A 12,316-nucleotide genomic window follows, 5' to 3' on the forward strand; every position below is an offset into this window, starting at 1 on the left:
CTTATTGCCTAATTTTGGATTTGTTACTTTTGTCTCAAAGTCCTAAACTTAGCCATGTAGATTGTACCCTTTTCCTACTAGAGTATTACATACATGTTGGGTTGAAGAAAATTTTGAAATGCTTTCTCCATGCTTACTATGGAAACTATCAATGAATATCATATTATGTGTGACCTTGTCACTAAACCGTTAGAAATCTCGGTTCTTTTTTGGGCTATTTATCTATGGCTGGGTTGTCCTGGATTATAGACACCCCTTTTTAGATCTTACGGAATCTGACTTAAAACTTACTCATTTATAAAGTTGTGGCAAAAATTTGTCCTTCTTGTCCTATACAAGTAAGGCTTCTATTAAACCATGCTCTCTTTTACCAAGCTTCCCGTACTGGATGGCTTCATAAACTAGTCGACTAGCTAACATGGTTTTCGACTCTCTTGAAATCCTAAAAACAATATATATTGGTATGGTTGACCTAAAGCTATGGCATGAATAGTAGATCGACTGGTATACTAAATAAAATCGGTGCACTTTGACTGTAGCCTTGTTGCTACCTATGCTCGAGACTTAAAAATGATGTCTCTACTATGATTATGCCTGGCAGTATAAAAAATTTCTATGAATGATGATATTGTTATTTTCAATGTAATGTAGTGATTTCCATTTAGATGCTTGAAACTTGAAAATAAATTTTGCAGACTTAGCTTTGCATGGTTACTTTCTTACAGGAGATAACTTTTAAGGATATTGCCCTAAATATGTTGTTCACTTACTAAGGCAAGGAGGACTTGTTTTTGAACTTGACCTTTGTTTTATACATGGTCGTATGGTTGCATACCTGTTATGAGGTTATGATTACAGCTGGTTGTTTTGGGACTATTTTCTAATGCTATGAAATACCAAATCTCAAAACTAATTCACTTGTTGGTTGATGAAGGACAGCCAGATTTGGTAAACTAGGTCGGAAGGTTATGAGCATTTGATCAATAGGACTTGCCTGCTGATGTTTGTTACTAGAATGTTCACACCTCTAAGGGTATAACTTGTTAAATAACTGATGCATCTTATTTTTTTAAAAAGAAAGATGGGTCTCCAGCTTTAATAAAAAACTTTAAGCATGAATGTTTTTTTAAACATCACTTACGGTATCAATACTTGATGGAATGACCCCACTCTTGCATAATGAAGACCGATGATAAATTACTTGTTTAAAAGTAAGTGCTGGTCCGTCTCTTAGCTTGTACTGGTCTATGTCACCTGCTTTTAGCGGATTGTCTATGCCAAGTTTATAGACCTTCCCAACTCGTATGAACGTTACTGGACTATCACTAAGTGAGTGAAACTTTGATTATATGGCTCGTCAGATAAGAGTTGTTGTTGGGCCTGTTTCTTAAGTTGGTACTGATTGTGCAAGCTGTTGCTTTTTTCCTAGCATACATGACTTTGAGGCTAGTTTTCTATAGATTAAAACAATTAAATTATTTGTCCGTTTTCTTGCTCTTGCTTAAAAAATATGTAAACCTGTCTTGGTTGGTTATATTTAGATGGAAATCATCGGTTAGTAGCATATTTTGCGACTTTATGAGATACTTGTTTTTTGAAGAATATGTTGATTATGACATAATATGAGACTCAGATAAAGAAAGGGCTTATGGTTTAGTTTTTATAAAATAATTTTTTTAAAAAGCCTTGAGACGAGGCTCACTCCCAAAAAAAGGGGGGTATTCCTAGTATAAACTCTAATTTTTTACATATTAAAGAACGGTTTGTTTTTTCATTGTGACATGGATAACAATTGGGATGCCGAGCATCACCTGTGTACAACCACGTGCTAACAATCTGTTCTCTCGTGGCTATGGATGCAGGTGAGGGCTACCTTCTTTGATAAAAACATTCTGTTCTTTGTGGTAGATGACTGGGAGCTATTCGCTTACCTGAAGCAACTACACGCCAGAGTCTCGGCCGACTAGTTCCCAAGCTTTACTTATTAACTTTACTACCTTGTACAAAATTTATTTTCAAATGCAAATAAATTATTGTACTAAACCATTGTACTTGTCTAGAATTATTGGTCTGTGAACTGTATAGTTCGTTTGCGTATCTATTTGTATTTATTTATAACTGCTACACACACAATAAACGCATAGGAGAGATTGACTTTTATGTCTTTCTCTCTCAAACCTTAGTTCTAGTGTTAATCACCTACTATTATAGAATTTATTATATGATAATAGGTAGGGGTGCTATCACACAATCTCAATGGTCCCCCTTGACCTGACTGGTTGAAGGTTGCTAGCACGACCACTCCAAACTGTACTCTCACTTTCTAGATTTCCCCTTTTTGGTTCATGTCATTTCGCTAGTGTCTACCAGGTTACAAGAAAGCTCACTGCAAGAATTAAAGTGTGTTCTGACCCTGTCAAAAGAGCTCTGATTTCAGAGATATTACGACTTGCTAAAGAGATAGAAAGCACCTTTCCTTATATTTCTCTTAGGATTCGGCCTTATCTGCATAGGGCTGTAAAATTCAAAAAACAATTACACTCTGTATAAGACTTCTAGGTCTACTCAACCTTTCCAAAAGAATGTAATCTAACTCTTGTTTTTGAAATCTATGCAAATTGTATCCCTTTCCCAAGGGCTCAAGCTTCCGATGGAACCCCTTTCCATTGCTTCGTTACTTGTGTTAAAGTGTATTCAAGATAGTGAGGCTTCAACCTTGATTTTTGATGCCTCAAAGGATTCTAGTTTGTCTCTTGTCTAGCTTATCTCCTTTGACCAATGGATGAAGGTTCTGGCTCTCCTTGTTAAGAATAAATCTGATGGTATCAACCTACTTCGAGAATTTACCTCTAATTTGGTGGTTATTTCCAAAGCCCATTTACAGGACTTAGCTTCCTTCTCGTCTAAAGGTTCTCAACTTTCCAATCTCCTCAAAAAATTTTGCAGGCTTAGTCCCATATTTATTATTGCTCCCTCTACACCTATAGTTCCTCCGCCAGACAGCCTCTTTTGTAGGGATGTCATTGCTTTGGAAGCTGTAAAAGAATTTCAAAAGGACCTATGTTCACTTAGTGAAGCTTCCGTGTTAGATATGGTGCCGAAGGTATCTAGCCTTTCCTTTTCTACCATCACGACAGATTAAAGTAGAATCACTGGGTGTAGAGCACAAACTTTGGCTGTTCCCTAATAAAGGATTTCTTACACCCATCTCTATGGAAACTTGGGTCTTCCTGGCTAACCTGGCACCTGCCACTATTGAAGAATGCAAACTTAAAGTTCTTATAGGAATTCAGCTCTTGGATAAAGGTGATCTGATTAAAGCTCCGTTTTCCTTGATGACAAAAAATGCAGTTCGAATACAGGTTTATATGCAAGAACCAAAGGTGTGATGACCTTCAGTAGGAATAATGCTGACTATTACACTGAAACAATGTGGAATGTGTTCAGACCTTACCTTAAATGTGCATGCAGATTTTTAGATCCTAAAGCTGCTTGCGAGTCGAGCATCATTTGGTTTGACCATGCCATTTGGTATGCCCTCAACAATCTGCCTAGTATCTTTCGCGACAAAGCAGAAGAATTTCATCTCTCCCTCTTTTGCTCATGGCTTGGTGGACAAGCTAGAGAGCTGGTCTTGGCTCAAATCACCTTTATTCAGTACATATCAATTATGTGTGATACCCTCCAGGAACTTGGTTCTGATGAGTGCGGCACACTACTAACCACCTATGGAGGATATAAAGGAATCAAAAGCATGGTTGGGCAAATCAAACCTAACATTGATGATGACGAATCTGAAGTCTCAAAACGCCCCAACACTCTTGTCTCTCCATCTACGTCTTACACCTCTTTCTTGACTCCCTCCTCGAGTGATTCTGTTATTGAGAGAGGGAGAGGTAGAAGTTATGTTAGAGGCCGTGGTAGAAACCTACCAATCAGAAATCTTTTGGATATGTAATGTGCAGGTACTGAGGAACGCCTGTGGCAGATTTTACCTACCTCCGAAGGATGAAGCTGACTTCATTTGGAAAATTTTGAAGGTCTCTTACTACTCTCATCCAAGACCCTTTGTATCCATTTCCCTCCCTCAAGCCACAATGCAAAATGTCCTACCCAACCCACAATGTTTTGAAATGTAGTGGGTTTGAATGGCATGTGAGCCTCTCTAATATCATTCTCTCTCCCTCTCTCTCTCTCTCTCTCTCTCTCTCTCTCTCTCTCTCTCTCTCTCTCTCTCTCTCTCTCTCTCTCTCTTTGACCACTTAAAATCGGTACATTTCCAAATGTAGTGGGTTCGAGCACAATGAGCTCTCTCTCTCTCTCTCTCTCTCTCTCTCTCTCTCTCTCTCTCTCTCTCTCTCTCTCTCTCTCTCTCTCTCTCTCTCTTCGACCACTTAAACTCGGTACATTTCCAAATGTAGTGGGTTCGCCCACTACATTTGGAAATGTACCGAGTTTAAGTGGTCAAAGAGAGAGAGAGAGAGAGAGAGAGAGAGAGCTCATTGCGCTCTCTCTCTCTCTCTCTCTCTCTCTCTCTCTCTCTCTCTCTTTCGCTCTCTCTCTCTCTCTTTGACCACTTAAACTCGGTACATTTCCAAATGTTAGAGTTTAAGTGGCTCTCTCTCTCTCTTTGACCACTTAAACTCGGTACATTTCCAAATGTTAGAGTTTAAGTGGTCAAAGAGAGAGAGAGAGAGAGAGAGAGAGAGAGAGAGAGAGAGAGAGAGAGAGAGAGAGAGAGAGAGAGAGAGAGAGCTCATTTCGCTCGAACCCACCACATTTGGAAATGTACCGAGTTTAAGTGGTCAAAGAGAGAGAGAGAGAGAGAGAGAGAGAGAGAGAGAGAGAGAGAGAGAGAGAGAGAGAGAGAGAGAGAGAGAGAGAGAGAGAGAGAGAGAGAGAGAGATGTTTTTATCTTGGGAGTCGGCACACGCGTTGTTGGCAGGAAGGGATGAATGGAGGAGACACTCAAGGAGTGGACAATGAGAGACAGTGAAGAGAGGAAGGGATAATTTGAATTGTCTTGCTCATGCTGGTCTCACTGCAGGTTTGGTGTTTTTTCCCACTCACAAGTTGATTTACTGACCCCAGTGTTGAACCTCTAGGGCAACCAATTGCTTAATGAGTTAATGTGTAGAGTGGGGGGGGATTTTGTGTAGCAGCGGACATAGTGGAGGATTGTGTAGACTCATTGATGGTAGGGGGAGTTGCCTTTGCTTTAAAATTTCCAGTTCTTTTTCCTGTGTTACGATGGGTTAAGTCAGACACACACACACACACACACACACACACACACACACACACACACACACACACACACACACACACACACACACACACACACACACACACACACACACACACACACACACACACAGAGAGAGAGAGAGAGAGAGAGAGAGAGAGAGAGAGAGAGAGAGAGAGAGAGAGAGAGAGAGAGAGAGAGAGAGAGAGAGAGAGAGAGAGAGAGAGAGAGAGAGAGAGAGAGAGAGAGAGAGAGAGAGAGAAGTGAACACGTATAAGAGGTCATAAATTTTTTGTTGTGCTCACAATTCGTTTTTGCCCCTTGGATCAATGTAGGTGTGCTTGACACCATGAGTGCATGACCTACCCTAGCTTCAAAAAGTACTAATACGGGCTGAGACTTAGCAATATACTAAGCTCATACTACGCTATATGGTTTTTTGAAAGAAAGGATTCATAAAAATCCTTGTTGTGAGGTCGCCATTGGTGAATTGTCATGGTTTCTTGGATGAAATAAACAAAAAAAAGGGAAACTGTGTGTGTGTGTGTGTGTGTGTGTGTGAGAGAGAGAGAGAGAGAGAGAGAGAGAGAGAGAGAGAGAGAGAGAGAGAGAGAGAGAGAGAGAGAGAGAGAGAGAGAGAGAGAGAGAGAGAGAGAGAGAGAGAGAGAGAGAGAGAGAGAGAGAGAGAGAGAGAGAGCCAACATATAAACCGGAGTACTACCAAAGGTTCCTCGAGTAATATCTAAGGTGAACTTTTGCATAATATCACATGCCTTCAAGATTCAAGCATTAGGTGATTAACTCTAGAAAACTCACTCTCCATCAACAACGGTCATACATTATCCAAAAAGAATTTATGGGGAGTATGAAGCTTGAAAAGAACTGGCTTTGGGTGGTATCAAGACTCAGATGTCCTTTAGGAAGGTTAGATCGCTCTCACATTTTCTCATCATAATGGAGGGATGCTAGGTTTCATTGCCCCAACCTTGGCCATAGATTGCATAAAGGAAGCTCAGCAATGGAAGTTCTACCTCATTCTTTTCAAGCTTGCCTCTAGCAAGCATATGGGGGACCAAGATCGACCTCGCTTGCTAGAAGTGGCTTGTGTATTAGTCAAGTTGGAAATATTTGCATTCATCCATTTGTAGAAATTAATATTATTTTGTAGCTCCATATTCCTATGCTCTTTGCTAGCCTTATGCTTCAACTCAAAGGTTTTGCTATTCGGTATTAAAATTGAAGCATGCTTTTGTACTTTTGTTCAGGACATAGAGATTACAGATGTTACTAGAGGAGTATAATAGTCTATGCAAATTAACCTTGTTTGTTTTGAAACACGGTAGATTTGTAATATATGGCGTATTTTTGTTTATCGACTCATGGAGACACAATGCTTTGTTGGTGATCACAACATCATTAAAGGCAAGTGGGTAAGGGTAAATATGGAGGGAGAATTTGACAATGCCTCTAAGGAATAAAAGGCTTTCTTGCTCACCTTTTTGTGCTTGCTTGGATTTCCTCGCCTTATCAACTGCCTCCACATCTACCACTGATCACAAGTGACCAAAGACTACCAACATGGCATCAAAAGCACATAGTCCTCTCTATACATATCCTATGGAGAGGCATTATAAATAGGTTACTCTAGCAAACCTTTATCTCTAAAAGTATCTCAACATTCATGATCCCTTAGCTCAATAAAACCTCACCATGACCCTCCAAAAAGGCTTAGTAAACTAGACTATGGTCAAGCTTATCAATGACCATCTTTCAATCAAGTCTCATAAATAATTGGGGACTATCATATGTGCCAAATGTCTCCAAAATGATTTATGATGGTTGTATTTGCATCTTCATCTACGTAGGGTACATCACTGTCAACAAAACAAGAATTGCACACAAATAGGCACCAATGAGATGCAAGCAATACAAGGATCCCTATGAGGATAACATACTCTCAAAAGATCTAATCAACACTCAAAGGTGCTCACACATAAACCATAAAGCAAGTAGTGCTTCTTTGCATCCCATAGTGATATCTGCTGCAAATGTCTTTGAACGGTTTTCAAGAGTACTAAACCTATATTTGGAAATACCTTTAAGCTATTAATGCAGCCAATCAAGCCAAACAATGGCTATATGAATAATCAAAACCACATTGGCTCTCTCTTTGCTCTTTCATTCAAGTGTAAGTATTGTCAATTTTGTTGTGGTTTGCGACTACACGTTTGTGAGCCTTAATTGCAGATTTGAGTGCTTAAATAATCATTTTTAGTCGTTTTGACCATAAGAGAGTGTTCTTAAACCATAGGGTGACCTTTTTGAACTGGTATGTTGCAATTTTCAAGACCTTTTTCATGATGGATCATGATTTTGGTACCTTGTCAGATTGCGACCAAACTTGGCAGGATAGTGCCCCTAGGTGTCCTAGACGTCCTTCTAAAGTTTTGTTGCACTTTGAATCCGTTCAAGTGCCGAAATGGTGTGATCGAGCGGTGAGAGAAGGACATAGGCAAATTTCCTTGATCATTGAGTGTTGGTTTGCTTGTTGAGTTGGTGTGTTTGCTTGTTAAGGTTCACTTTTGGATATTGACAACCTCAAAGAGTCTCCATGCCCCATCCTAGTCATTTCTTTGAGTATTGACATTATGTTAGTGCCAGATAGCTATGCTATATACGTCTGTCGTGGCGATGACACGCTAACAAGAAGGTGTATGAGGGCAGAGAGCACTCTGAGACTAGCAAAAAGAGAAGGCACTGCAAGATCAAGCAGGCAATTTCCAGCTAGGACACGACGTATGACCTGGTAAGTGATGTAAAAAATAAAAAAGCAAACATAACATTTGGTTAGTTGTTAGATTTAAATCCAAAGCTGAGGATACATTGGTCTACGAGTGTTAGCACGAGGTCACCAAGAGCTAAGGGGAATGTGCACGCGGTGCAGAACATGGCCTTGAGGGTAGGTAGACCGACTGTTGTTCTTCCATAGGTGGATGCTATCATTGAGAAGAGGATGCAATTGCAGGACTACATAGATGGTGGAGCACAAGTATGTATCATGACAGAAGTAGCCATGAAGGAGAGAGGAGTCAAGGCTATAGCCAAGTCAAATATGCACATGAGGATGGCCAACCATGCTAAAGCTAGGTGCCTGGGTGTGGCTCATGATGTGAAAGTCAAGGTGATGGGCATATAGTGCCTGATAGACTTCTTTGTTTTGAAGGCATGCGATAATGTTTATCCAATCATCTTAGGGAGACCGTGGCTTTTGGCATTAGGTGCTAGACAACACTAGGAGAGCAAAGTGTTCACTTTGCTTGACAAAGAGAAAGGGAGGCATATTGTGCTAGATTTGAAGACCAAGGAGAGTAGTTCTCATCCTATGACGGCTAAAGACAAAGACGACATGATAAGCTACGAATATGAGATAGAGATGGCCTATGATGAAGGCTACACTAGCACATAGGAAGAGGAGAGCAAAGATGACATGCTACAAATAGATGCAGATCTACTCGAAGTCACCATAGACAACTCCCCTCCTAAAGAAGAAGATATGTAACCTCAAGCTCATGGTTTAAGTGTAGAGGAGGTGTCTAGCATGTTAAGAGTGGGTTTGACCATGGGTGAAAAGGAGAGTTATGTTCAACTGTGTGCATCCTATCCAAACCTGTTTGCGATAGAGTACAAAGATTTTTGAGGTGCAAAGGGAAAGAGCACAAGATTGTTCTCAAAGAAGGGTACAAGCCTAAGGCAGAGAACCTGAGAAGATTAAAAAACAAGCCCTTTGGCAGGAGATCAATAAGCTCCTGGATGCAAGTATCATATATCCTATGAAGGAGTCAGAGTGGGTTTCACCAATGTATAAACCCAAAGAAGAATGGGAAATGGAGGGTGTGTGTTGACTACAAGCCATTGGATGCGGCGACCAGAAGAAATTACCACCCATTGTCATTTCAAGATGAGATCTTAAACCAGGTAGCTAGCCATGAAATGTACTCGAATATGGATGTGTTTTTGGGGTATTTTCAGATAGGGATTGCACGTGAGGACCAAGTAAAGACCATATTTATCGCTCCATGGGGTTCTTTTGCTTACTAGGCTATTATAGCTCAAGAGCAGAGCACGTATTAAAATTGCAGCTATGTTTCCAAAGGCTTCATGAAGAAGGAGGTCAATTGAATCCCAAGAAGTGCAAGATTGCATAAACTCGAGTGCAATTATTGGGCCACGGGTCTAGCTTCATTTTTCCATAAGCAAGTACTCGTCTCGCAAGTTTTTTGGATATTTTTGCAATATGTGTATCCTCTTCAAAAGGAGGCTCAACAGGTGCATGGTTATGAGTGGAATGAAGAAGCTCAGGAGGCTTTTGATAGGGTGAAAGAGATTTTGTGTCAGTTTCTATGATGGTGTGTCCTCCCAATTGAGAGGTTGATTTCTATGTGGCTATGAAGTAGGTACAATTGCCATTGGAGTGGTATTGCTGTAGAAAGTAGAGAGAAGCTATAAACCTGTCTACTTTGAGAGCAGGGTGATCAGCCCAGGGGAGACTACCTATACCAAAGCAGAGCAGAGGATGATGGATCTGATCTTTTGTAGGAAGTTTAAAGTGCATTTAATTGTGCACAATTTTTTTGTGTTGACAGCTAACAATCCATTGCCAGAGGTAGTGTTGTATTTGAAGCCATGAAAAAGAATTATGAAGTGGGTGATGGAGCTGCAAGAGTTTGAATTCAAGCTCAATATAGACCATACTGGTCGGTCTCACATGGTGAACATTTTGGTCACTAAGGCTATTGATTTGCCAGTCTATCCAAGGGTGGTGCGAGACAAAGCTAGAGAGGAGCCTGGTTTGGAGGACGCTTTTACAATGTGGTTCGATGGGGCATATCAAAGGGTAGTACATAAGGCAAGTGGAGGTGTGGTGATACACGACCCACACAACAAAGCCATTTTTCCAAGGCTTGGAGGATGTCCACACCAATAATGAGGCGGAGTACCTTACTTTGCATCTGGGTTTAAAGTAATTCATGAAGTTCGGCATTTCTAGGTTGGTGGTAAAAGGTGATGCGTTGCTGGTCATCAACAAGCAACTGATAGGCCAATGGAAGGTAAACCGAGATTCTTTGAAGCATTGGTTCTTTTCCATTAAGAAGATGATAAAATTTTTTGATGCAGTTTAGTTCAAACATGTGAGGAGAGAACAAAACCAAGAAGCTAGCAAGTAGCAGAGTGTAGGTGCATGTTGGAGGTCTATATGTGGCCCCAGCTGCTTATGCAAGTAGGGTATCTTTGAATGAGGTTGAAGACTTTTTGACCATGGAGCAGTGTCCAGAGGGTTGCAAAGAAAAAGAGTAGTGCAAAACACCCGCAAATTCACAATGATAGGTGAAGACGTGATGAATTATGGGCAAGACGGAGTGCTAAGAAGAGTGTTGTACAAGGAAGAGATAGGCGGCTCCTCAAGCGGAGCTATGGAGAGAAGTTTATGCCAGTTCAAAGCTAGAAGGCTTTGTAGACCCCCGACGGATAGGGCAGTTGGGGACAGATGGACAAAGGTAGTGTAAATGGATACATGTGAAGAGCTTGATTTGGTGAGCATGTTGATCTTTCTAGGTCGTTAATCGGAGCTCTAGAGGGCAAGTTATGGCCATCAAAAGATTTTTCAGGGGTCAATTACGTGCCCGCCCAACTGCATTGGGAACCGTGGCATTTGGTGTTTATTGGGCACTTGTTGAAATTCGAGAAGGTAGCACACAATGGATGGAGTCAGAAGGAATAGACATGTCATCAATCGAAGCAACATGGGTAGAGTTATGCTAGTCAGAACTCGGGGGCCCGATGCTAGAGGGGTGAGTGCAAGGTTTTTTTCTGGTTTTTGGGCTCTTGGTTCGAGGCTACCATGAGGTCAAAATGTGGTGGGGCACTTGGGGTTTGGAGCGAGTAAAGTGGAGATTAATGACCAAGGTACATGACCATTGAGCAGGGAGTGGCAATGCTGAGAAGTGGGGGGAAAGTTGAAATTCTTTAATAGATGTTGGGGTGAATTTTTTGACCACCAAGCAGTGGAGCCGTGGTATGCTTCCATGTGGTAGGAGAAAGAGCCCACATACAAGCTCATGGGGTTGAAGGGAGGTCTATATAGGCTATGATGCAGGGCACTTGGGGAGTGTGAATGGAGAGAGAGAGCTCTCCTTGGCTCGTAGCTACGGTGCCATCTCACGGGTGCTGCGCAGGGTGGTGCACCTGGCGGACGGGCGACGTAATTTGGTGGTTGGCCAGAGACGGTAGCGATGCAGCCAGTCGATGGTGGCACTATGGCTATAAATGCTAAGTTTAAACTTGAAAAGACGGCCAAGCATTGGTGGAGAGACCATTGTACTTAGAATAATGTCAACCCTAATGCAGCAACTTGGGATTATCTTGACTCAATTAAAGAAGAATTATCAGAACAAAATATATCATTCAGACCGTATGAATGAGTTTCTTGAAGGTACTCAGGGAACCAGGGACCTGGAATCATACTATCAACTGTTGGGTTAAAGGCCTAAATAACCCCTTTTTGTACATTTTTATACTTTGTCCAGGTTCATATTGAACCTAGACACATTTTTAAAAGGTCACTTATAATAAAAGTGGGAAAACCCAAAACTCACTTATTGAGTTTTCCCCAAAAATGTGAGCTCTCTCTCTCTCTCCCTCTTTGTTCTGCTAGCGCTTCCCTTCTGCAGCACAGTGCCTCCACTTCAAGCCTCAAGGCCTGCACATCTTCGCGTGCTCTATCACTTGCACACACCGCCACGCGCTCATCAACTGATATCAGAGCCCAATTAGGGTTTTCTCCCAAACTTGCAAACGCTGATTTTCAGCCAAGGAGGTCAACTTTCACGCGAGATTTTGCAATTTCATCGCCAAAGGACTCGTCCTTGGACACTACAGAGCTCACGGCAAGTCAAATTGACCTAAAACAGGCTGAAATTAGGTCAAAATCAGCAAATTACAGAATATGACAGCAAAATACAGGTTTTGCAAATGATGTATTAAGGCGTGGGAACACTTTTGCTAAGTCCATGC

The sequence above is a fragment of the Adiantum capillus-veneris genome, chromosome 12, assembly GCF_014529385.1.
Source record: "Adiantum capillus-veneris isolate H3 chromosome 12, ASM1452938v2, whole genome shotgun sequence".
NCBI classification, from domain to species: domain Eukaryota; kingdom Viridiplantae; phylum Streptophyta; class Polypodiopsida; order Polypodiales; family Pteridaceae; genus Adiantum; species Adiantum capillus-veneris.